Source organism: Aricia agestis, chromosome 20, assembly GCF_905147365.1.
Source record: "Aricia agestis chromosome 20, ilAriAges1.1, whole genome shotgun sequence".
Taxonomy (NCBI): Eukaryota; Metazoa; Arthropoda; class Insecta; order Lepidoptera; family Lycaenidae; genus Aricia; species Aricia agestis.
Genome location: NC_056425.1, coordinates 2,743,044 through 2,766,379, shown reverse-complemented (window position 1 = coordinate 2,766,379; position 23,336 = coordinate 2,743,044). Strand labels below are relative to the sequence as shown.

General features: G+C 37.1%; 1 protein-coding gene and 1 long non-coding RNA gene across 2 annotated transcripts in view; both read right to left on the bottom strand.

Annotated features, from left to right (window-relative positions):
* The window catches only part of LOC121737326 (hemicentin-2-like), a 358,492-nt gene that overhangs the window by 4,135 nt on the left and 331,021 nt on the right, over positions 1-23,336 (bottom strand). The window lies entirely within an intron of this gene.
* LOC121737327 lies at positions 400-23,115 on the bottom strand. Its single transcript, XR_006037127.1, has 3 exons — positions 23,104-23,115; positions 16,070-16,076; positions 400-690 (listed from the first exon to the last, which is right to left on the bottom strand). It is a non-coding gene; the product is annotated as an uncharacterized LOC121737327 (long non-coding RNA).

Below are 23,336 nucleotides of genomic sequence, written 5' to 3'. Positions count from 1 at the left end.
CTTCGATTGTAATTTGTACTGCAACAACAAATGCATGGTTCTATAATCTTAGATATTATACATTGTATGCACCACTATTTATTCCTTAAGACCTATACTGCAAAAAAACGTGCAGGAAACGTGCCGGACAATGCCGTGTGAACCTGGCCTTAGTAGAATAGAAGTAAGCTTAAATGCAATGTAATTAATTAGTAGTAATAGGCGATAGTGTAACTCTAGTAAGTCCATACACAGACCAGTGTTAAGAAAATATTGTGTAGGATTTAACTTAACGCAGTTTTTTCAACCTTTTTTAAACGCGACCTGTGATATGAAAAAAATATTTCGCGACCCCCAATTGCTCCTTTATAGTGATGAGCAAAGCAAGACCAAGACCAAGACACGACTAGTCTTGGTGTTGGTCTTGGTCTTGCTCAAATCTGTCTGGTCTTGGTCTTGCACGCCTAGTCTTGGTCTTGGTCTTGCAAAAAGCAAGACTCTTGCAAACATTTTTCAAAACTTTTTGTAAACGTTTTAATTTTCTCGAAAAAACATTTTCAAACCTAAATTATTAGACTAGCTATATATGATCTTATCTTAACTTGTTAAGAGAAATGATTCTTGAATTGAAAATACTAATGAAAAGTCGAGAGCCAACTCAGCATAGGTTGATCTTTTAGCGGAAATAGGTCGTTAAGAAAAATGAAAATTCTTCTAGAGTATTTTTAAGGTTCCGTAGCCAAATTGCAAAAAACGGAACCCTTATAGATTCGTCATGTCTGTCTGTCTGTCTGTTCGTCCTTATGTCACAGCTACTTTTCTCCGAAACTATAAGAGCCATACAATGAAACTTGGTCAGTAGGTAGATGTAGTCTGTGAACCGCATTAAGATTTTGATACAAAAATAGAAAAATTATTAAAAATTGTAGGGGTCCCCATAGGTACAACTGAAACAAAAACCATTTTTTTAATGAAATAAGGGGGCAAACGAGCAAACGGGTCACCTGATGGAAAGCAACTTCTGTCGCCCATGGAGCTGCAGGTGCGTTGCCGGCCTTTTTAGAGGGAATAGGGTAATAGGGGAGGGTATGGAAGGGAAAAGGGTAGGAGATTGGGTCTCCGGTAAACTCACTCACTCGGCGAAACACAGCGCAAGCGCTGTTTCACGCAACCGGCGGGCGGCGACCAAAATCCGACATGTCGCACATGATATTTAGTAGTTTAGAATATTGATAGAAACGTTGTCAAACGTCCATCAAAACTTTTTATTTACTGTCTGTGCTGATGCTGCTAGCTTGAAAACATATTGTAGTAATTCCTATTGATATAGAGCTTGCGATACAATAAGTAACAAACCTATTTTCATTCACATTTTCGATATCTAAATTTGCTATTGAAACTAGCGGATGCAACAAACGGCGTTTGGATTTTTTTTTTATGAAATAAGGGGGCAAACGAGCAAACGGGTCACCTGATGGAAAGCAACTTCCGTCGTCCATGGACACTCGCAGCATCAGAAGAGCTGCAGGTGCGTTGCCGGCCTTTTAAGAGGGAATAAAATAGGGGAGGGTAGGGATGGGAAGGGAAGCGAATAGGGGAGGGTAGGGAAGGGAATAGGGTAGGGGATTGGGCCTCCGGTAAACTCACTCACTCGGCGAAACACAGCGCAAGCGCTGTTTCACGCCAGTTTTCTGTGAGAACGTGGTATTTCTCCGATCGAGCCGGCCCATTCGTGCCGAAGCATGGCTCTCCCACGTATTAATTATTACTAAATCCCTGTCCACCTCTCAGAGACGATAATAAATAGCCAAAGAAACAGTGAAAGCTGAAACTACGGATTATTATGAAGTGGGAAAAAGTCCGTCAAGTAATCTTTTACGCACGTACGCTGATGCCGAAATCAAATTGTGTTTTCTTCGACCGAAAAATCTTTTCCTTATACGTTTAGCAATAACTATGTGCTTGAGAAAATCATAACACATTAAAATATATTGTTGCTTTGTAGATATTTACTGAGACCAATCCTGTAAAACTTTTTTAAGAACGAACCGCTAAACGACCATCCATCCAACCATCTAAAGGTTTGTCCACATTTGTATCATTTGCGCGATCAGAATATCTCCGATCAGATCTCCGTCGCGATCAATGATATACGCATACTTGATGCGATCGCGCCGTATCAAGTATGCGTATCATAGTGTGGACACCTATTAGATCATTCTGCCGATCATGCGCGTATTTGATACGACACGTATCAGATACGCGGTTAAGAGGATACACCATGGGCTAGAGAAATGAAAAAAAAGTACGTGTAATATCTATAGCTGTCTCCCTTACCTCAAGCCTATACCGCAGAACGCGATAGAGACAACTGCAGAAAATCAACGATTCGTTGTTCCCTGATTCCTTCCCCAAAACTTAACCGATTTAAGTACTTTTTTCTTTAACGATTAAAGAAAGGCTTGAGCTGTGTTCCTATGTTTTTTTTTTTGTATAATCTAGCCAAATCTGTTTTTTGGATGTTTGAACACAGCGAAAAATCTGGCCATTTTTTTGGGTTTTTGAACGTTCATATCTTATTTATTAATTAAATTATGAAAAAAAAGAAAACATAGGGACATTGTATTAGTGGCCGTAGATATTCAGGGAAAAAATCATAACTCTACTAGCATTATCCAGAGAGGAAACAGGGGACAACGTTTGTATGGAAAAAAGGGCGGTGTGGACTCCTCTTAATAGCGATCAGGACGTTTCATGATACGCGTTATCATTTTGATACGCGACGGAGATCTGATCGCGCAAATGATACAAATGTGGACGAAGCCTATTAGGGTGGGTGGTTAAAGTTAAAGTTATGGTTATAGTTAAGGCTAATTTAACTTTAACCTTAACTTTGACCACAGAATTGGACAGAAGATGTTGCTGGTCCGACAAGGCTTTAAATGAACGTGGGCGTGGGCGCTGCTGGTAAAGGAGAACTGTCAAAAATTGCGTTTTTATATTATGATGACAGCGTTAGTTCCTTTTTTCGCCACGTGATTTTAAACGAGCAAACGGGTCATCTGATGGAAAGCAACTTCCGTCGCCCATGGACACTCGCAGCATCAGAAGAGTTGCCGTTGCCGGCCTTTAAGAGGGAATGGGGTAGGGAAGGGAAGGGGTTAGGGGAGGGTAGGGAAGGGAATAGGGTAGGGGATTGAGGGAGGTGATACGGTGACGATCTCTTTCCGAGTTGATATTTGTGCTGTGACCCTGAAGCGATCAATATGCGATAGACAGTCCCCATAAGTTACGGCCCTATTTGGGGTTCTCACAATAACGCTTTCTGTCGTTGCGTAAGGGTTAGATTGACAGCCCTTTGTCTAAAAAGTGAGAGAATTTTACTTAGCAAATTCGTGTCGGAAAAAAGAATCGTTTATGATACAAATAAATCTGCTGTGAAAGATGGGTAGGATTGTAGTGGTTGAGGCACAATGAAATTTATTGAGGCCTCGTATTCGAACCCCGAAAGTTGCTGATATTTTATCAAATAGAATTAAGTAACTCCAAATTTCCAGCACCAAGCAGGCTGATGATAATTAACTAGGTACTGCTGAGAACACCCTTCCTTGATCATATTGTTAATTTCAAACAAAAAATTACATCCAACTTATATAATATTACTATGGGTGAAGCTAAACGAGCGTAATTTTGTTAGTCGTGAGTCGCAGAATTTCGGTCGCGTAAATATTTTTTCATACAAATCATGACTCACAAAATTACGCTCGTGTGAATCAAACAGGACTTTTGTATGAAACTGAATGCAGCAGAATTTCTGCCAGCCGAAATTCTGCGACTCACAACTCACAAATTACGCTCGTTTGGCTTCACTCTAAGTGATGCTAGCAACTCCGTTGCGCCAAGGTACGTTTAGTATGCGAGGACCGTACATTTTCCGGGATAAAAAGCATCCTATATTCTTTCTCGGGACTCAAAGTATCTCCATACCAAATTTCAGCTAAATCGGTTAAGCGCTTTGGACGTAAAGAGGTAACAGACAGACATACTTCCACATTTACAATATTTGATGACATTTTATCGTAAATATTCTTAAAATTCGCATCATAAAGTCCTGAATATGGGACGTATACTGCGGATTTGATATTCAAATTGTGGATACTTAAGCGCCTATATAGAGACTCCTTTGAGAGTTCTAAATATCTCTTTATTTTCCCTCTCAGTCTCAATGATCTTTCAATACGGGATATTATTTTCTTATGTAAATACGGACTCATTTATGTCTGGGAATAGGGTTGCCAGGCGTCCAGATGTAGCCGGACACAGTCAGTCAGACAGTATCCGGCCAAAATTAAAAGGAGTCCGGTTTTGTAGAGCTCTGAATCTATAATTTTGTATGAAAATCCTACTAATTATAGCCTTTTTAGGGTTCCGTACCAAAAGGATAAAAACAGGACCTTATTACTAAGACTTCGTTATCTGTCCGTCTGACTGTCTGTCTGTATGTCGCCAGGCTGTATCTCAAGAACCGCTATAGCTAGAATTTCTGAAATTTTTACAGATTGTGTATATCGGTTGCCACTATTACAACAAATACTAAAAATTATATTTAAGGGAGATTCCTATACAATAAACGTGATTTTTTTTGCCTTTTTTGCTCGATATCAATAATGGCAAAAGGCCTTAGATGTATGTGTACTTTAATAATAAATAATAATGTTTATATAAAATTCAAATTTAAAAGGGGCATCCCATACAAAAAACACTATTTTTGGCCTATTTTTGCTCTATAACGGTACGGAACACTTCGAGCGCGAGTCCGACTCGAACTTGGGCGATTTTTTTAAACCTAATAAGTACAGATAATTTGTACATGCACAATCGAACGTTTTGCTATACTAAGGGCCTGTTTCGCTACTTCCTGATAAAGTGCCGGAATGTCTATCCACAACTGTTTTGACAGATTCTCCATACTCTATCTGTCAAGTTAAGTGGTGGATTGCCAATCCGGCCCTTATAAGGAAGTGATAAAACGTAAGAGTTTTGATTCTAAGTGCTCAATAGTCTGGTTTCCGGCTTTTTTATACTTTTCGGCTTAGCTGGCTGCTTTGTCCGGCTTTTCGGTTTAGCGACTTGGCAACCCTATCTGAGAATACACCGAGGAATCCCAGTAATTCCCTTCAAATATATTTGACTTGGCCGTATTGTTTTAGATTTTGGCTTTGGCGTAGGCTTAGGCTGGATTAATATGCAGCGGCGCGAACGCGTGGTTTTGCGGCTAGAAGCGAGATGACAAGCAAATGTATGTAAATGACAGCGCGCTGCGCCTCTTTTTAACCCCCGACAAAAAAGAGGGGTGTTATAAGTTTGACGTGTCTGTCTGTCGGTCTGTCTGTCTGTCTGTCTGTCTGTGGCATCGTAGCATCCAAACGGGTGGACCGATTTTGATCTAGTTTTTTTTTGTTTGAAAGCTGACTTCATTGGGAGTGTTCTTAGATATATCTCATCATCATCAGCCTGCTCCATGCTGAAAAATCGTGGTTCATCTGGTTCGTGAAGGGCCGATTAGCAACTTACAGTCGTTTGGTGGGCTTTATTGCATTCTAGTTCGTGACATTTATGAATATTTACACATTACTGGAAAGTTGACCTGGTGCTGCAGCAGCACCTGGTAATCAATAGGATACCCAACTCCTCACCAACTTAGAGCAACGGTTTCGTGTTTGGGCTCATTTGAATTGCGACAACTAGTAAGACGTAGATAACCAATAAATTTTTGCATGCTGCAAAATTTTATTGCTGCATATAACTGCTGCAGCGTCACCTGGATTCTATAGGAGCCAAGCTCCATATGTAGCCAAAGTGAAGGTTTCATGTTTGGATTCATATTGACGGCCTCATCCAAAAGGACATTCGTAGATGGTATTCATTGGGATATAATATGATCCTGTTGATAGGAATTATTCTGCACTATAACCAACACAAGTTTAAAAAGCATGAAATAAAATTAAATTAAAAAATTTAAAAAACCCCCGCCAAACAACTTTAAAAAGTAATGAAATAATATATTTTACTGACTTTAAGTTTGAATAATTCCTAAGTGTAAAGTGATATTTTAGTCCATAATTATTGTTGTCAAGGTGTGTCGGGGGACCGCTAATGTAGATGTTTGATTTCACATAACATTATAGTTTAAGGGTCAGTTCACAGCGAACCGAATCGAGACAATCAGTGACATGGCAATACAAAATGCAAACGACACTGTTAGCGGTCCCCCGACACACCGTGACAACAATTATGGACTAAAATATCACTTTACACTTAGGAATTATTTAAACTTAAAGTCAGTAAAATATATTATTTCATTACTTTTTAAAGTTTTTTGGCGGGGGTTTTTTAAATTTCTTAATTTCATTTTTATATATCTGTACCCTACATTTGCTTGTAATCTCGCGGTTTAGCCGTCATACCGCGCGTTTGGGCGGATGCATATAAACCCAGCCTTAGAGCCTGTCTCTAGATGAGGGGTTTTATGCGCGAGTGAGCGACTCGCACGTTTTACGCGCGTACCCGAGATACTAGAGCTACTGTACATATATAGCATCCAGATGCCTACGCGCATTTTCTTACTCGCGCGTAAAATGCTTGCAATGAGCGGGACTCTCGACTCGCCCGTAAAACGCGCGAGCGACGCGCGAGTAGAGATATTTGGACGTGCCATTGCTGCGTCCAACTACGCGCGAGTCCGTTGCGAATGGACGTATTTGATTGGAGCGTGATAACTTCGAGTCCATGTTTGTAGCGTAAAAACGCGCGTAAAACGCGGTATCTGGATGCAATAGAAATTGAAACGCACGTATGGACTTCGCGCGTAAAACGGCTCATCTGCAGGCACTTAGCTACGGCAAATTCAAAACAAGGGTAATCTTGGCTTTATTTTTTGGCAAATTTAGTAAAAAAATATTACGTACATATTCAAATATTATTATTATTATATATTTTTTTATGAAATAAGGCGGCAAACCAGCAAACGGGTCACCTGATGAAAAGCAACTTCCGTCGCCCATGGACACTCGCAGCATCAGAAGAGCTGCAGGTGCGTTGCCGGCCTTTTAAGAGGGAATAGGGTAATAGGGGAGGGTAGGGATGGGAAGGGAAGGGAATAGGGGAGGGTAGGGAAGGGAATAGGGTAGGGGATTGGGCCTCCGGTAATCTCACTCACTCGGCGAAACACAGCGCAAGCGCTGTTTCACGCCGGTTTTCTGTGAGCCCGTGGTATTTCTCCGGTCGAGCCGGCCTGAAGCATGGCTCTCCCACGGGATATGTCATATTGCTATACTGTGCCCACGTCTATTTTTTTTCTAGGTAATTCAATCTAGATAAGTGTTTCAAAATCGATTACATTACAGAATGTTTTTCTGTAATATAATCGATTTTGATGACCTTATTTATATCCATTGATATGATTTAATCCCCAGGAAGAAAAATGACAGCGAATTATAGTTTTTGGTGCGTAATTTTTAAAATTATATTTCAAATTTAGAAAGAAAAATTTGTCGATCATAAAAATCTTGTAAAATGTCGATGTTCTATTTTCATTAATTAAACTAGAAATATAATGGCCTGTTTCACCGCTTCCTGATAAGGTGCCCGATAGGGTTATTTGACAGATTTTCCATACTCCATCTGTCAAATTAAGTGGTGGATAGCCTTATCAGGAAGCGGTGAAACAGGCCCTACAAATCTTACTTCACGTTCCTATTAAAACTGAAGACAAAGTTACTCTTCTATTTACTTACGTTTCGCAGCGAGATCTGTAATTAGTAAATATTAATCCTTGAAGATAATAGAGATAAGATAAGGAATAATTACATCGGAATATTATTTACGCGGGATATTCATAACGATCGATAATTTATACAGGACAGGGGCGTAGCGTACCTTGGCGGGGCCCCATATAAAATTTGTTTGGGGGCCTTAGGAAGGGTAAAGATTTCTCAAAAAAGAAAAAAAATGTTTGCTTAAAATTATAAGAAATATTTACTTATTCATCATAATTATCTATCTGTCACTTTTTAAAAAACAATTCAAATTAAATATTATTAACTCTCCTTGCCTTTTTTCTGCAAACTAATTAATTAAATCATTGATAGCTGATGATTGATGACTTTAGTTTTTCTAAATTTTCTGCCTCTATGGACAATAGTGACAGGTCTGACAGGCGTTTCTGTCCCATAAAAGTTCTATAATTTTTTATCAGTTTTAATACGCACAATATTTTACGCACCTTGGCGGGGGGCTCCGTATAATTGATACGGCTGATACGGCGGTAGCTACGCCCCTGATACAGGACGCGGATGACGTAGATTAGCGGTTCTCAAACTTTTTGGTGGCGAAACCCTTTTTGGAAGTATACATTTTGACCGGAACCCCCAAAAAAGGATGTTTTGTCTTTGGCTAACGTACCAAGGTTGTAAAAAATCGGTTTAAGGCCCTGTATTCCCAGAAACGGACGATTTTCAAGATTTAAAAGTGACAGTAGACACAAAAATATAGTAATTTCAATTCTGAAAAAAATATATGTGTTAGTTAAGGATCTAACACAGTGGAATTTATATTCCATTACACAATATCATGAACTTCACTCGATAGAAAAAAATCCCAAACTTACCTCTTCTTTTAACGAATTTTCCATACTATGTCCAAATTATTTGGAATTTTCAGATAATTTTTGCACTGAATTAAAGACAAATAATATAATATCTAGGGCGATTCGTTTTTTTGACTCGATTTAATTGATGTAAGTATGCAAAAATTATCTGAAAATTCCAAATAATTTGGAATTTTCATGTTTTTGCATGCAAAAAAGTTCTCAAAAATAATTTTTATGTAATTTAAAACAGATAAATCGCAAAAAACGCGCGGTCTACGCGGATTCTTTGCGATTCTGTCTGAAGCATATAGTAATGGGTAAAGTAGTAAGATTATTATGCTACGATACATTTTGTATTTCAATTTTTGGAGGCCTTGAATAAAAAAATAATATGTAACAGATATTTGTTGAAAAGCCCAGAAAGAGTCATAATTTCGAAAAATATAACTATCGAGTCAAAATAAGTGAATCGTGTTTTCCGTTAGGCAAATATCAGATAAATTATAAATATACAATGATTAAATAATTAATCTCAATTTCATTTAAGTCAATCGTCTTCCAGGATCGTAATACTTATTAGTTATTTGAAAACACAGCTAAATTTTACAGCCTGCTCTTAAGGCCGCGTTTCCACTGACGCGGAGCGAAGTGGACAGGAGCTTAGCGGTGCCCGAATTGACCAATCGTGCTATTCTAGCGGAATGACAGCGAAGCAGAGCGAAGGTTTCGAGCATGGTGATTGGTCAATCCGGCACCGCTAAGTTCCTCTCCGCTGCGCGTCAGTGGAAACGCGGCCTTATAATGTACGGTTTCCGCGCAATGAACGAATTTTGGAGCAAAGTTGCGTGCGTCATCTAGTATGAACACTTTATACTATTATTATCTATTCTGTGGTATGAATTAAATATAGCTGTTGTTTTTTATGTCTGTTTAAGGCCGAAGCCAAACGAGCGTAATTTGTGAGTTGTGAGTCGCAGAATTTCGGCTGGCAGAAATTCTGCTGCATTCAGTTTCATACAAAAGTCCTGTTTGATTCACACGAGCGTAATTTTGTGAGTCATGATTTGTATGAAAAGATTCGCGGCAGAAACTCTGCGACTCACGACTCACAAATTTACGCTCGTTTGGCTTCACCCTTACGGTCGGTTTGCTATCAGTCCGTCCGGATTTCTATGTCATTATAACTAATAATAATTATTATGGGCACGATAATATCTAATTGTGCTAATCCCATAATCTTATTACTAGGACCATAATTATAATAATACACAGGACTAGTCATAGTCTATATTGATTCTACAGTGTGTAACAAAAATAAGTGATAATACTTTAGGGTGTGTACGTGTTCCTTGTAGAGAGTTCAGTGTGAAAGTAACAGCTCTGAAAAACGAATTTTTTTTCACTTTTGTATGGGCAAGCGCCCGAACGTCACGAGTTTTCCCATACAAAAGTGAAAAAAAAATTTGGTCTTTCAGCGCTGCTACTTTCACAGTGTACTCTCTATAAAGAACACATACACACCCTAAAGTATTATCACTTATTTTTGTTACACCTTGTATATTAGTCTACTAGAATCAAAAACCGCAATGTCCAATAAAATTTATTGGACATTGCGGTTTTTGATTCTAGTAGACTCAATTATATAAAACTCAAAGGTGACTGACTGACTGATTGACATAGTGATCTATCAACGCACAGCCCAAACCACTGGACGGATCGGGCTGAAATTTGGTATGCAAATACAAAACCAATATAATAATATTGGTTTTGTATTAGGTAGATGTTATGACGTAGGCATCCGCTAAGACAGGATTTTGGTAAATTCCAAACCCAAGGGGTTCAAATAGGGGATGAAAGTTTGTATATAATAATACTTCTTTACGCGAGCGAAGCCGCGGGCAAAAGCTCGTATTTTATAGTTTCGGAGAAAAGTGCCTGTGACGTATTACAGACGGACAGACAAACAGAAAGACAGATAGACATGGCGAATATATGCTTCTGTTTTTGCCATTACGGAACCCTAAAAGTACACGTCAACAAAACTCCCACCGAAATGTAGATATGTTTTAGTTTGTTTATCCGTCCCAATTCTACTAATCCAGGGCCGATGTTTTTAATTAAAGGTTGGATGAAAAATGTTATGGGCTTAACGTGTAGCCATTTTGTTTTTGTTTGAATTTCGAATGGAAATAACGAACCAATAAGCCGACGGATAAAAATGACGTAAGCAGTCAATATGATAAAACTAATGCTTTTTCGGGGTTTTGCACCCAAAGGGTAAAAATGGGTAGTATTCAGACTTCGCTGTCTATCCGTCTGTCTGTCTTTAGGCTGTCTCTAAAACCGCGATTGCTATACTTCTGGAAATTTCACAGAATCACAGATTTTCACAGATTGTGTATTCCTATTGCCGCTATAACAACAATTTATACTAAAAACTTTTTTGCTCAATATCAATAATGAAAACACTTAACTACCTGAAATATTCACAAAATACTGTAAGCAAGTGTAATAAGAATAACTAATTTAATAATATTATTATAATAACAAAATTAAACCATTTATTTCCATACAAAAACATAATTTTTGGCCTATTTTTGCTCTTTAACGGCATGGAACCCTACGTGCGCGAGTCCGACTCGCATTTAGCCGATTTCTAATAGGATTTTTTTAATCCTCAGCTTCTTAAGTGGCTTTCCGAAACGTCATTAATCGCGTGGGGTATTTGAAGACCTCTCAAATTAATTGCTCAAGATTTTGATCTTCAGATTAAAATAAGAAAAGATAAAGAGATAAAGGGTATGCGTGGGATATTAATCTGAGTTTTAATTAAATTTCAATCGTATTTGTACAAAATCAGATCTTAGAATTCTAGAATTCTTTTTCTTAGAAATCCTATAGAGGAGTATTACGAGTGCTTTTGTTCTAAAGGAAAAGTTAAGAATAGACTATTATAATATAATATATTACTCTGCTGCTGCTCTAAAGTGGAGCTGGGCAGGGCACGTCGCCCGCATGCACCCGGACAGATGGGCGCGTCTAGTTACGGAGTGGCTACCGAAAGGTCGGCGAAACAGGGGCAGACCCAAGAAAAGGTGGCGCGACGAACTAGACGCTGTTGATAAAGAGTGGCCAAAAAAAGCAAAGGATAGAGACGTGTGGAAGGAAAGAGGGGAGGCCTTTGCCCAGCAGTGGGACACAAACGGCTAATTAGATCAGAATAGAATAGAATATTACTCTGAGTGCTACCGTAAGTCCATACTAATTTTATAATTGCAAAAGTGTGTCTGCCTGTCCGTCTGTCTGTCTGCTATCTCTTCATGTCCAAACCACTGAACCAATTTTGCTGAAATTTGGTATGGAAATACCTAGAATCCCGGAAAAGGACATAGAATACCGGAAAGACTCACCAGTTCGTGCGCACGCGCTCAGCGTACGGCCGCGTATACCTACCGTACCTAGCGAAGTTAATGTGATATTACGAATATTCTTTCTGCGATTTAGTTGGAGTGCATACAAAATGATACAGTGCAAAAAATGCAAACTCTTTGTGTCTCTTACTAAAGATGATACTTATAAGTGCAAAGGTGGATGTGAAGCTGTGTTCCATAAAAAGTGTGTGCAAAATAATAAACAGTTTCTGCGGACATCGTGCTGCGATGACTGTCAAAAAACGAAAAATAGCCACATGCAGGAATCACAGGAACCTATAACACTAAGCCCTTGTGAAACATCGGTTGAGCGGGTCCTAGCAGAAGTTAATAAGAAGTTGGAGGTACTATACAATATGGAGAAGAAAATTGAAGACCTAACTTCTGCCGTGGAGTTTTACGGAGATATGTACCAATCCCTAGTGACATTTAAAGATGAATCACAACGAAAAATTACGGCACTTGAGCAAAAAAACATATATCTTGAAAAATGTAATAAAGCCTTGGAAGAGAGAGTACAGGAGTTGGAGGTTAAAGGAAAAGAAAAGTATATTGAAATTCACGGATTGGAGATGCAAACTAACGAGGATACGAAATCTACTATAATAAATATGGCTAAAAAGTTAAATTTGGATCCTAATGAAATAGAAGATGCAAAGAGAGTAGGGAAGGAGAAATCAGACGACAAAAAACCTCGAATCGTAATTGTTACATTGCGAAACAAAAATGGAAGAAACAAGTGGCTTTCGGTCAAAAAAGAAATAAAATTAACAAACAATATTGTATACAAAAATGGCAGCGACAGACAAATATATATTAACGAGAACCTACCTAAGTATAAACGACAGCTATTATGGGAGACACGAAATAAACTTAAACCTAAAGGATTTCAATATATTTGGGTGCAAAATTCCAACATACTAGTGAAAAAGAACGCCGACGAAAAAAATATATTTAATATTCGGTCGGAGGAGGATTTAAAAAAAATTGAATAAAAATTACACACACCTACATACAGGTGCTGTTAGTAAAATGTGATTGATAATTTTGGGATATAACATTCAATGACTTACCGGATTTTACATAATATAAGAGATATTATGATATGGCTACTCTCTGCTATGATTTAAGTCAAAAAAAGGGCTATACAAAAATACTACATTTAAATATTGCGTCACTAAGAAAACATTTTAACGAATTTCAAGTTTATCTACAACAAAACAAACACAAGATGGAAATAATAGTATTAAGTGAAATCAATATAAAAATGGATGAGATATCACTATATAAATTACCTGGATATAATGAATATTTAATAACGAGAGAGAACAGAAGAGGGGGAGGTATACTCATATATGTACAAGACTTCCTAAACTTTAAGGCTCAAGGGGAGCAATTAGATTCTGTTGAAGTTATGCATGGACAATTAATGGTTGACAAGAGCACCACCCACATAATTGCAATGTACAGACCGCCTGAAAAAAATAAGCTACGCTTCGTGGAACACTTAGATTACTTAATTCAGAATATTCCTGCCGTAGATAACGTCATTATTATTGGTGATACGAATATCGACATTCTAAGTGCCAATACAAGTAATCCAGTAACAACAACTTACAAAAATACTATGTGTGGGCACGGTCTACAATGCGTTATACCTAATACCGAGATAACAAGGGAGGCGATCGTGAACGGCCGGCTCGTGACGTCGTGCCTGGACCACGTATGGGTGCGAGCAGGACGGTGTGAGAGCGACGCGTCATCATACGTCATCGAGACTCATATCTCCGATCATCACGCCGTGGGTATAGCTATAGACTTATCGGGTTCTAACAATAACAATGCTTTTGCGCGACAGTCTGCATTCCGTGAGTATTTGTGTGATAAAACTGTTTTACAGAAACTGGAGACTTTGGACTGCACGAGCTTGTTAAAAATGAATTGCCCATTACTCATGTATCAATCTATGTGTTCTATGTTTAACCAAATATATAAAAATAGTACTGTAGTAGGGACGACTAAATGTAAAAGACAAATGCAGCCTTGGATTGATAAAAATCTTTATACTATGCTTATGCGCAGAGACAATTTATTTAGAATTTGGAAATCAGATTCAAAGAATATGTGTAAGCGGTTAGAATATACTAAATTTAGAAATAAGGTAAATAAACTTGTAAATCAGGCTAAAAATAATTATAGGCAATGTGAGATAAGGAAATGTAACGGGGACTCCAGAAAAATTTGGGAAAATATTAATATTAGATGGGGAGAAATAAAAGCAGTTTAGATGATGTAATAACGAGACATTTAGGTAAAACAACAAGTATTAAGCAAATTTGTACGAATTTTTCTAAAACGTTTACAGAAGAAATACAAAACATAAAGCACAGGTGTGATAAAAAAATTCTGGACAGAAGTAAATATGTGAAACCCAGCTTAGTTAGTTTTAGATATAAGCCCGTTAACTCAACTCAAATTGAGAAAACTATAAATTCTTTATCATGCTTAAAATCTCCTGGAGCACGAATATTGAATAATTGAATACGAGCAAAAGATATAAAATTTTTATGCAAAAAAATTAGTCCTGTATTAGCGAAATTTATAAATATGTGTTTCTCCCAATCTGTATACCCTGAAACATTAAAAAAGGCAATAATACGTCCTATATATAAATCTGGAAGCCATATTGAGTATTCAAATTATAGACCTATAGCTATTCTATCAGTAATAGACAAAATTACAGAAAAAATAATTATTGATCAAATATCAGATTTTTTGGAAAAACATGAGATACTATCTGATACTCAATATGGCTTCCGGAAAGGCCGCAGCACCGTGGCCGCCCTCGAACGTTTCGCCGACCACATTAACCAATGTCTCGACTCTGGTAAACAGCTGATCGCATTGTTCATCGACTATAAAAAAGCATTCGACACTCTAGACCATACAACCCAAAGCATTGGACGAGTGTGGAATCCGCGGTCCAGTTAAGGAGTGGTTTAGGGAGTATTTATCCGGTAGAACGATGCAGACTATGGTGTGCGGCGAGATGGGCGAGGAGGCGGCCGTGACGCTCGGTGTTCCCACCGGATCGGTATGCGGTCCCCACGGGTATATCATGCATGTCAATAGTGTGGCTAATGTTGTAAAAAAATGCAAAGAATTTATGTACGCCGATGATATGTGTATAATATTTGCGTCTAAAAATATCACAGAGGCTAAAAACAATGTACAACAAGATTTTGAAAATATCACTAAGTGGGCGCATGATAATGGAATTATACTTAACCTATCAAAAACTAAATGCATGCATATACGCTCACCCTATAATCGTTCGGCCAAAATGATACAGCTGCATGATATTGCTATCGTGGGTCACACATATGAGTGCTTACATAACAATAAAATTAATTGTTCTTGTCGAACTATAGAATATGTTAACACATATAAATATTTAGGACTTTACGTTGATGTAAATTTTAGTTGGATAACGCATGTAAACGAAATCTGTAATAAACTTAGGTCATTATTAGGAAGATTCTATTATCTAAGCAAAATAGTCAGTAAACATACATTATTAGTTGTTTATCACGCTCTAGCTGAGTCATTAGTAAACTATGGTCTTATTGTTTATGGCCGTACTTTCAACACACATTTAAGTAACATTAAAAATTTACAAGTTAGACTCATTAAATATTTAGTAAGCAAAACAGAAAAACTTGAATGTAGCAAAAATTATGATTTATTATTTAAAAAATTTAATTTATTACCAGTACATAAAAAAGTTGAGTATTTAATAAGTATTGATCATTATTACGATAAAAACTATAAAGAAACAGTTACACATACGCATAATACTAGAAAAAATACTTGTGGAATGCTAGTCCAACCACAAATTACTAATTACTATGGTGAAAGGACGAACAAATATCTAATACCCAAAATTTTTAACAGACTTCTTTTGTTGAATCAAAATCCTAATGTTAGTGTTAACATGCTGAAAAAGAACTTAAAAACTATGTTATTAGAGGAACTATAATAAATATTGGTGTTACATTCATTACTTAAATGTGATTAATTCAAAAATTTTATATATGCCCCTGGATATATTGTCCGTCAAGGTCTTCATTAAATGTTTAATGAAGAGCTTTAATGAAGAGCTGTGTTTAATGAAGAGCTTGACAGACAAACCTATTATTAACTATTATTAACCTTCATATGAAGGTTAATAATAATTAAATGTCTCTGAGTATATGACGGTTAGATTCTAAAAACATTTTATTTGATTTTTTTGTGTTTATCGATTATGGTTGAAAATATAATATATTTTTGTTTATCTTTGCTTTGTTGTAACAGGATAACGAGATAAATAGATGCTGTTAATTATTTTTGTAATAATATGCGATTAGAAAACTTAAGAAATATAAATGTGTAAGTACTAAAATATTAGATTATAGAAATACGGTTTGAAGTTTATTATATAATTTAGTTTTAGTGATATAGATTAGTATATAAATTAACAAAATGTTAAGAGCGCGTACCTGCCAATAAACTTTTTAGTTTGGCGGGAAATTATTTTAAGCCACTTTTGTATTTTGGATTTGGAATAAACGTTTAAAAAAAAAAAAAAATACTTTTCATCCCGGAAAAATGTACGGTTCCCGCGCGATAAACGAATTTTTGCGCAACGGAGTTGCGGGCGTCATCTAGTCGTGTATAATTACAATAAAAAATATAGATGTCCGCCGCCATTAAAAGCAACATCCAGGTGATATGTATGCGGCGTCAGTGCGTCTCTTGAGAAATCATCGCAACACTGTTAGCGCTGGGTGTACGTCTCAGGGACACAGAACAATATCCAAAATGTTTCACGCGGAATCTGGACGGAATTCTAAAAATATTAGTACGGGACCCCTAGAACATTTTTTTTATTACTATCAAGCTAATTTTTTGTAAGTGGCTTCATTTTGATAAGACGAACAACATTTTTATTTGAGAAAAATCTTGAAAGTGGTAGCTAACAGAAATAGAAAGGATTTCATACTTTGATTTGATGGTCCTAAAATATGGGTTATTCTATTTGTAGGACAATTTTACTCTTAAATTATATAACTATCAATCTACAAAAAATGAGCTTGATAGGGTTCCGTTTTAGGGTGCAGTAGTCAACCAAGTTTTGTTGATTACAGAATCCTATAACGGAACCCTAACGAGCTGATTTTTTGTACATTGTTAGATTAATAGTCATTTAATTTAAGAGTAACATTGTCCTACAAACAAAACAGTCCATATTTTAGGACCATCAATTATTCAAAGTATGAAATCCTTTCTATTTTTGTTAGCTACCACTTTCAAGATTTTTCGCAAATAAAAATGTGGTTCGTCATATCAAAATGAAGCTACTCACAAAAAATTACCTTGATAGTTGTAAAAAAAAATGTTCTAGGGCTCTCGTACTATATGGAGGGTGTAGGAAGTAGATGTAGCAATATTTATTTATTTATTTATTTATTTATTTATTTATTTATTTATTTATTTATTTATTTATTTATTTATTTATATATTTATTTATTTATTTCATCATCACACACTTAAACTATCATAACAGGGTTTACCTAATGCGATAGTAGTGTATATAATATATTTTGTGCGACTATCGCGAGAAATAATATGAATTATGAGAAACCGTAATTTTGCCGCGACAAAAACTCTATTTCTATTCCTAGGGACTCAAAATATATCCGTGTTTTATCTATTGTCTTTTGGTCGGAATGTTAATAATGTGTCGGTCGTAATCTGTCAAATGGGTTTGATATTATAATCATATAACACGACCAAATGTCCATGTGCCTATGCATCAATTTATCTGATTGCACACAGCCTAGGCTAGTTGCTTAAGCACGTTTTCCGTATTCGGAAGTCGCAATGCATAGAATCAGTAAAAAATATACCGGCGCAAACGTTGCTTTGCAAACGGGACAAATTCCGCACGTACGTTTCCTAGTGCAAGTCGGCCCGTTTGTGATTGAAAAAAACTACTCTCACTGAATTCGGAATCATGAACATAGAAAAAAAGACGGACGAAGTCTTATTATACACAGCACTGTGTCTTCAGAGTCGGCCAGGCTGACTGCATGTACACGGTCCGCACGTAGAGTTCGACAAGGCTGTTTATGAACGTGGCGAGAAAAGGAACAAACGCTTCTATCATACAAAAACGTCATTTTTGACAGTTCTCCTTTACCAGCAGCGCACATTGACTGACATTGACACATTCAATCAAAGCCTTGTCGAACTGTACACATTTTTACGCTCGCGCTAGTTCAGCCATTTGCGAGGCGCTATTCCGGCCATTTGACAAGCGTAAAATGTGTGCGTGGCCGACTCTGAAGACACAGTGCTATGTATTATATAATAAGACTCCGTCCGCCTTTTTTCTACGTTCATGTTCGGAATACGGAAAGCGAATTCGGAAATCGTACGGAAAACGTGAATGCGTCCAGCCTTAACCAAGGTATTTTTCTCGCCAGCGCACGAATTTTTCATTTATTTTAGTACAAACATTGTTACTATTGGAATTTGCCTCGTCACTCCCAATTTCTTAAGGATCCGGAAAAATCTGTGAGCGAGGCTTTCACGTTGTTTCATTTCACATTTTATTGAAACCCAACATTGTTCTGTAGCTAAAAATGCTTGTGACGGTTTTTTACGTGTATATCTTATCAATATCTTATCAATACATCTATACATATAAATAAAATTGGAGTGTCTGTTTGTAATATTGAAAGAACCATTTTTTACTACATGCATATGAATGTACATACGGTACATATACCAAAATAGCACTTTTTACAATTTTTGTATGTCTGTCTGTTTGTTCCGGCTAATCTCTGAAACGGCTGGGGCAATTTTAACGGATTTTTTTTGGCAGATAGCGAATATAATAAGGAGTAACTTAGGCTACCTTTTAACCGACTTTCAATAAAGGAGGAGGATATATTTTAATTTTTTATATTTGTTCATACATACTCGTATTTTGTAATTTCAATTTTCTAGCTAACGCGATGCTTGAGATATATCAGCCTGCAGACATACTACTATAATATTATTGCCGTGGACGAAGTCGCGGGCAACAGCTAGTATTGTATAATATTCTCGTGTCACAATGTTAGGCCGCGTACTCCGCCGAAACGGCTTTACTGATTTTTACCAAATTTTATATGCATATTCAGTGGGTCTGAGAATCGGCTACTGGGTACTTTTTATATTGATAAGTGCAATTGTTGAATAAATAATAGAAAATTATTACAACTCGAGACTGACGGCGACCATTGTTTGTGCGACGGGATAGCGATGGACGTTGCCATGGTGACATACTTATTTAGTCACTTCAATAAAATAATATCGGCGAAATACTTTATATGATAAAACAACGTTTGCCGGGACAGCTAGTATTCTATATATTATGAAAAACATTTTTTATAAAATGACCGTGACCTGGTTGTATTGTCATGACAAATTAAGGTTTTTAACAATCAATCAAACTTCCAAAAACATATTATAATACCTTCTTTAGCGTGCTTATTATGTATGTACGAAGAACGTACAATGTCAAAACTTTACAATGTTGATATATTATATAAGATAAATTCTCTTACAAAGTTGTAACAAGTATGTACAATATATACACAATACAAATATATACAGTATTCTACACCGTTATTAAAATCTGTGCAGAGTTTTACGTGCGCGACGTGATACTGCATTCTGTACTCCAATTATATTAAAAATGCAGCAATAATGCAGCTTCCTCCTTTGTTTTATCCAATCCGTTAAAATTGTATTGTCTTTGGTTTGACTTTCATGAGAATATCATTTTGTATTTTATGGGAACCGGACTGGCTCAAACAGGGAAGAAGAAACGTACATGAACGATGAGAGAAAGAACATAGAAAATGCCCTTGAAAACAAAATATGTAGTGAAGTTTTATACATTGACGAGCTTTTGCCCGCGGTTTCGCTCGCGTTAAGAAGTATTATTGTATACAAAATTTCGTCCCCTATTTGAACCCCTTGGGATTGGAATTTATCAAAATCCTTTCTTAGCGGATGCCTACGTCATAACATCTACCTGCATGCCAAATTTCAGCCCGATCCGTCCAGTGGTTTGGGCTGTGCGTTGATAGATCACCATGTCAGTCAGTCACCTTTGAGTTTTATATATACAGTGTGTAACAAAAATAAGTGATAATACTTTAGGGTGTGTACGTGTTCCTTGTAGAGAGTTCACTGTGAAAGTAGCAGCGCTGAAAGACCAATTTTTTTTTTCACTTTTGTATGGGCAAGAGCCCCAGCGCCACGAGTTTCCCCATACAAAAGTGAAAAAAAAATTTGGTCTTTCAGCGCTGCTATTTTCACAGTGAACTCTCTACAAGGAACATGTACACACCCTAAAGTATTATCACTTATTTTTGTTACACCCTGTATAGATATTGATGCTAGAACCGTTCTTATTACAATCGTCATCGAGGCAAAGACTTCCAAAGTGTAACGCTTCATACTCTCGACTGTCCTTCTTATTCCGACTTCCATAATATGGCCTCATGTCCTTTCCTGGGACACCAAATTTAATAAAAATCGCTTCAGCGGTTTAAATGTAAAGAGGTAACAGACAGACAGGCAGACACATTCACATTTATAATATTAGTATGGATTGGCGAAATTAGTTTTCCTTATTTTGGAACGATTTTGATAAACACAAATTGGTCAAATCACTTGTGTACGTCTGCAATGCAGGTAGTTTCAGCGGGGCTAAAATGGTCACATTTAGCAATTCCTCTCAATCAATTCAGCAAATGAATTGTCAAAACTGTCAAACTGACAAATGTCAAATCAGTACAAAAATACAGAAATGAATTGCAAGCAGAGTTGCATTTTGCGATTTTAGAAAAATGAATCATATTATGATTCATATCATGATTCTTCAAAGCGACCATTTTAGCCCCGCCGCTCTGTTATAGACGTAGTATACTGTATGTATTATTATACTGTATGTACGTGTATGTATGGAGTGGTACTTCTCAACTTGACGGAAATTCCTCCCTCACAACTCACAAGGGGCCTTCGCTCCCGGCTTCATAATTGTCTCCATTGTAAAGCGCTAATTTTATGTTTATTCAGTACTATGTGAATCAAAGATTACTCTGTGTAAAGATAACAATTTTATCAAGTACTAGATGTCCCTGTTAACTATCATTTCCCTCCTAGATCATAATATAAACCTACCTTGGATTTCCAGGAATATTTTAAGACAAAAGTTAGCCAAATCCAATATATTCTTGTTTTTTACTTCGCTGTTTAAATTGCCAGATGCAAGCCTCAGCAGATTCATACCAGATATCTGAATGATTTTAAGATCGAAATTACCCAAATCAGTACCCAAAGCGTACACAACAGACACACTTTTGCGTTTATAATAGTGTTACGGACCTACGGCATATAGTGCCATCTAGCGCCAAACCAGCGAAACTTATCGAGTGAACACAGACAACATGAATCCCCTACTCGATACTAGATGGCGTTAGGTGCACGAGAACATGCTCGAACTTTGTAGAAACATTCCACACTTGTTTACGCAAATCGGATAAGGAACTTTCTAGAACTCGTCTCGCCCATATAAATAGCCGCAGGTAGACGGGCCAGTAATTCAGTTCGATACGAGCTATCATCAAGGCGACTTCGAAGTGAGAAACAAGCGATCAAAAAGTGATTCTAGTGGAACCTACGACTTGGCTACGACCTAGGACAGTGAAAGTGCTTAGTGTTTGGACCTAGTGCTTAGTGTTGGACTTTGTGCTGGTGAATAAAGTCTTCAAGAGAGTCAGCAGGTATTTCTCTAAAAATCCTTCGAACCCTAGCACGTAACAATAGTATGGATTATGATTAGATGTTGCCCGCAGTTTAAATTCCCACTGAAGCTTCCGAATGGCTGATTCGCAAGCTTCAAATCCATACTAATAATATAAATGCAAACGCGTGTCTATCTGTTACCTTTTATCTGAACCGATTATGCTGATATTCAATACTTTGAGTCCTGAGAAAGGTCATAGGTTACTTTTTATCCCGTAAAAATGTACGGTTCCCGCGCAATAAACGAATTTTGGAGGAACGGAGGGCGTCATCTAGTCTAGTATAAGTAAAGATTATATTTTTATTTTCGTTATATGACAAGACAAAAGAAGCACAACGGAAATTAATAGTTGTGCAAATGACAGCGAAGAGGCTACAGATCGTAGTTATTTTACCCCTGACATAAACTTTATACTGTTGGCTTAAGGTTCATTTTCATAGCTCTGGCCTCTGAGACAACTATAAATATACCTTAACATATAACAAAGACCAAACGAAGAATACTTCTTGGAATACCATCAAATTATCCTGTCTAGAACAAGTTGTATTAAGTACATTTCAAGAAAATCGCTATTTCAATCAAATTTAAATGGTCAGTTCACACCCAAAATGGACACAACGCAGCTTTGATGTTTCAGTTCCAATTTCACCAACATTTTCTTTCATTCATATGAAAAACGAAAGAGGTAATAATATGATATTAATTCGAGCATTTTTTTTATGAAATAAGGGGGCAAACGAGCAAACGGGTCACCTGATGGAAAACAACATCCGTCGCCCATGGACACTCGCAGCATCAGAAAAGCTGCAGGTGCGTTGCCTGCCTTTTAAGAGGGAATAGGGTAATAGGGGAGGGTAGGGATGGAAAAGGAAGGGAATAGGGTAGGGGATTGGGCCACAGCGCAAGCGCTGTTTCACGCCGGTTTTCTGTTAGAACGTGGTATTTCTCCGGTCGAGCCAGCCCATTCGTGCCGAAACATGGCTCTCCCACGCATTAATTTTAACAGTCATTTGTGAAATTGGATCTATAGGGTCGTAACTCGTATTAAACTTACTACATACTATGCAAGAATGTCGCTATTCTTATACCAAGAATATATTTTAACATAACCTACACGTACGAGCAATACCTACATAAGAATTTTCTGAAATTCTGATATTTTAATGTCTCTTTACACCTAATTACTATAGGATGACCAGTTTTAGCTAATTACCTACTAAAATAAGTCGCCCTCAAACTGGTCATGGCCACTGGTTAATGGCTTAAGCAATATTTAAATATCATATAATGCTCTCTTGGTCTTATGGTGTATCACACATTATAAGACCATAATAACATAATCAGCAACTCGTTTGAGACTAATTGA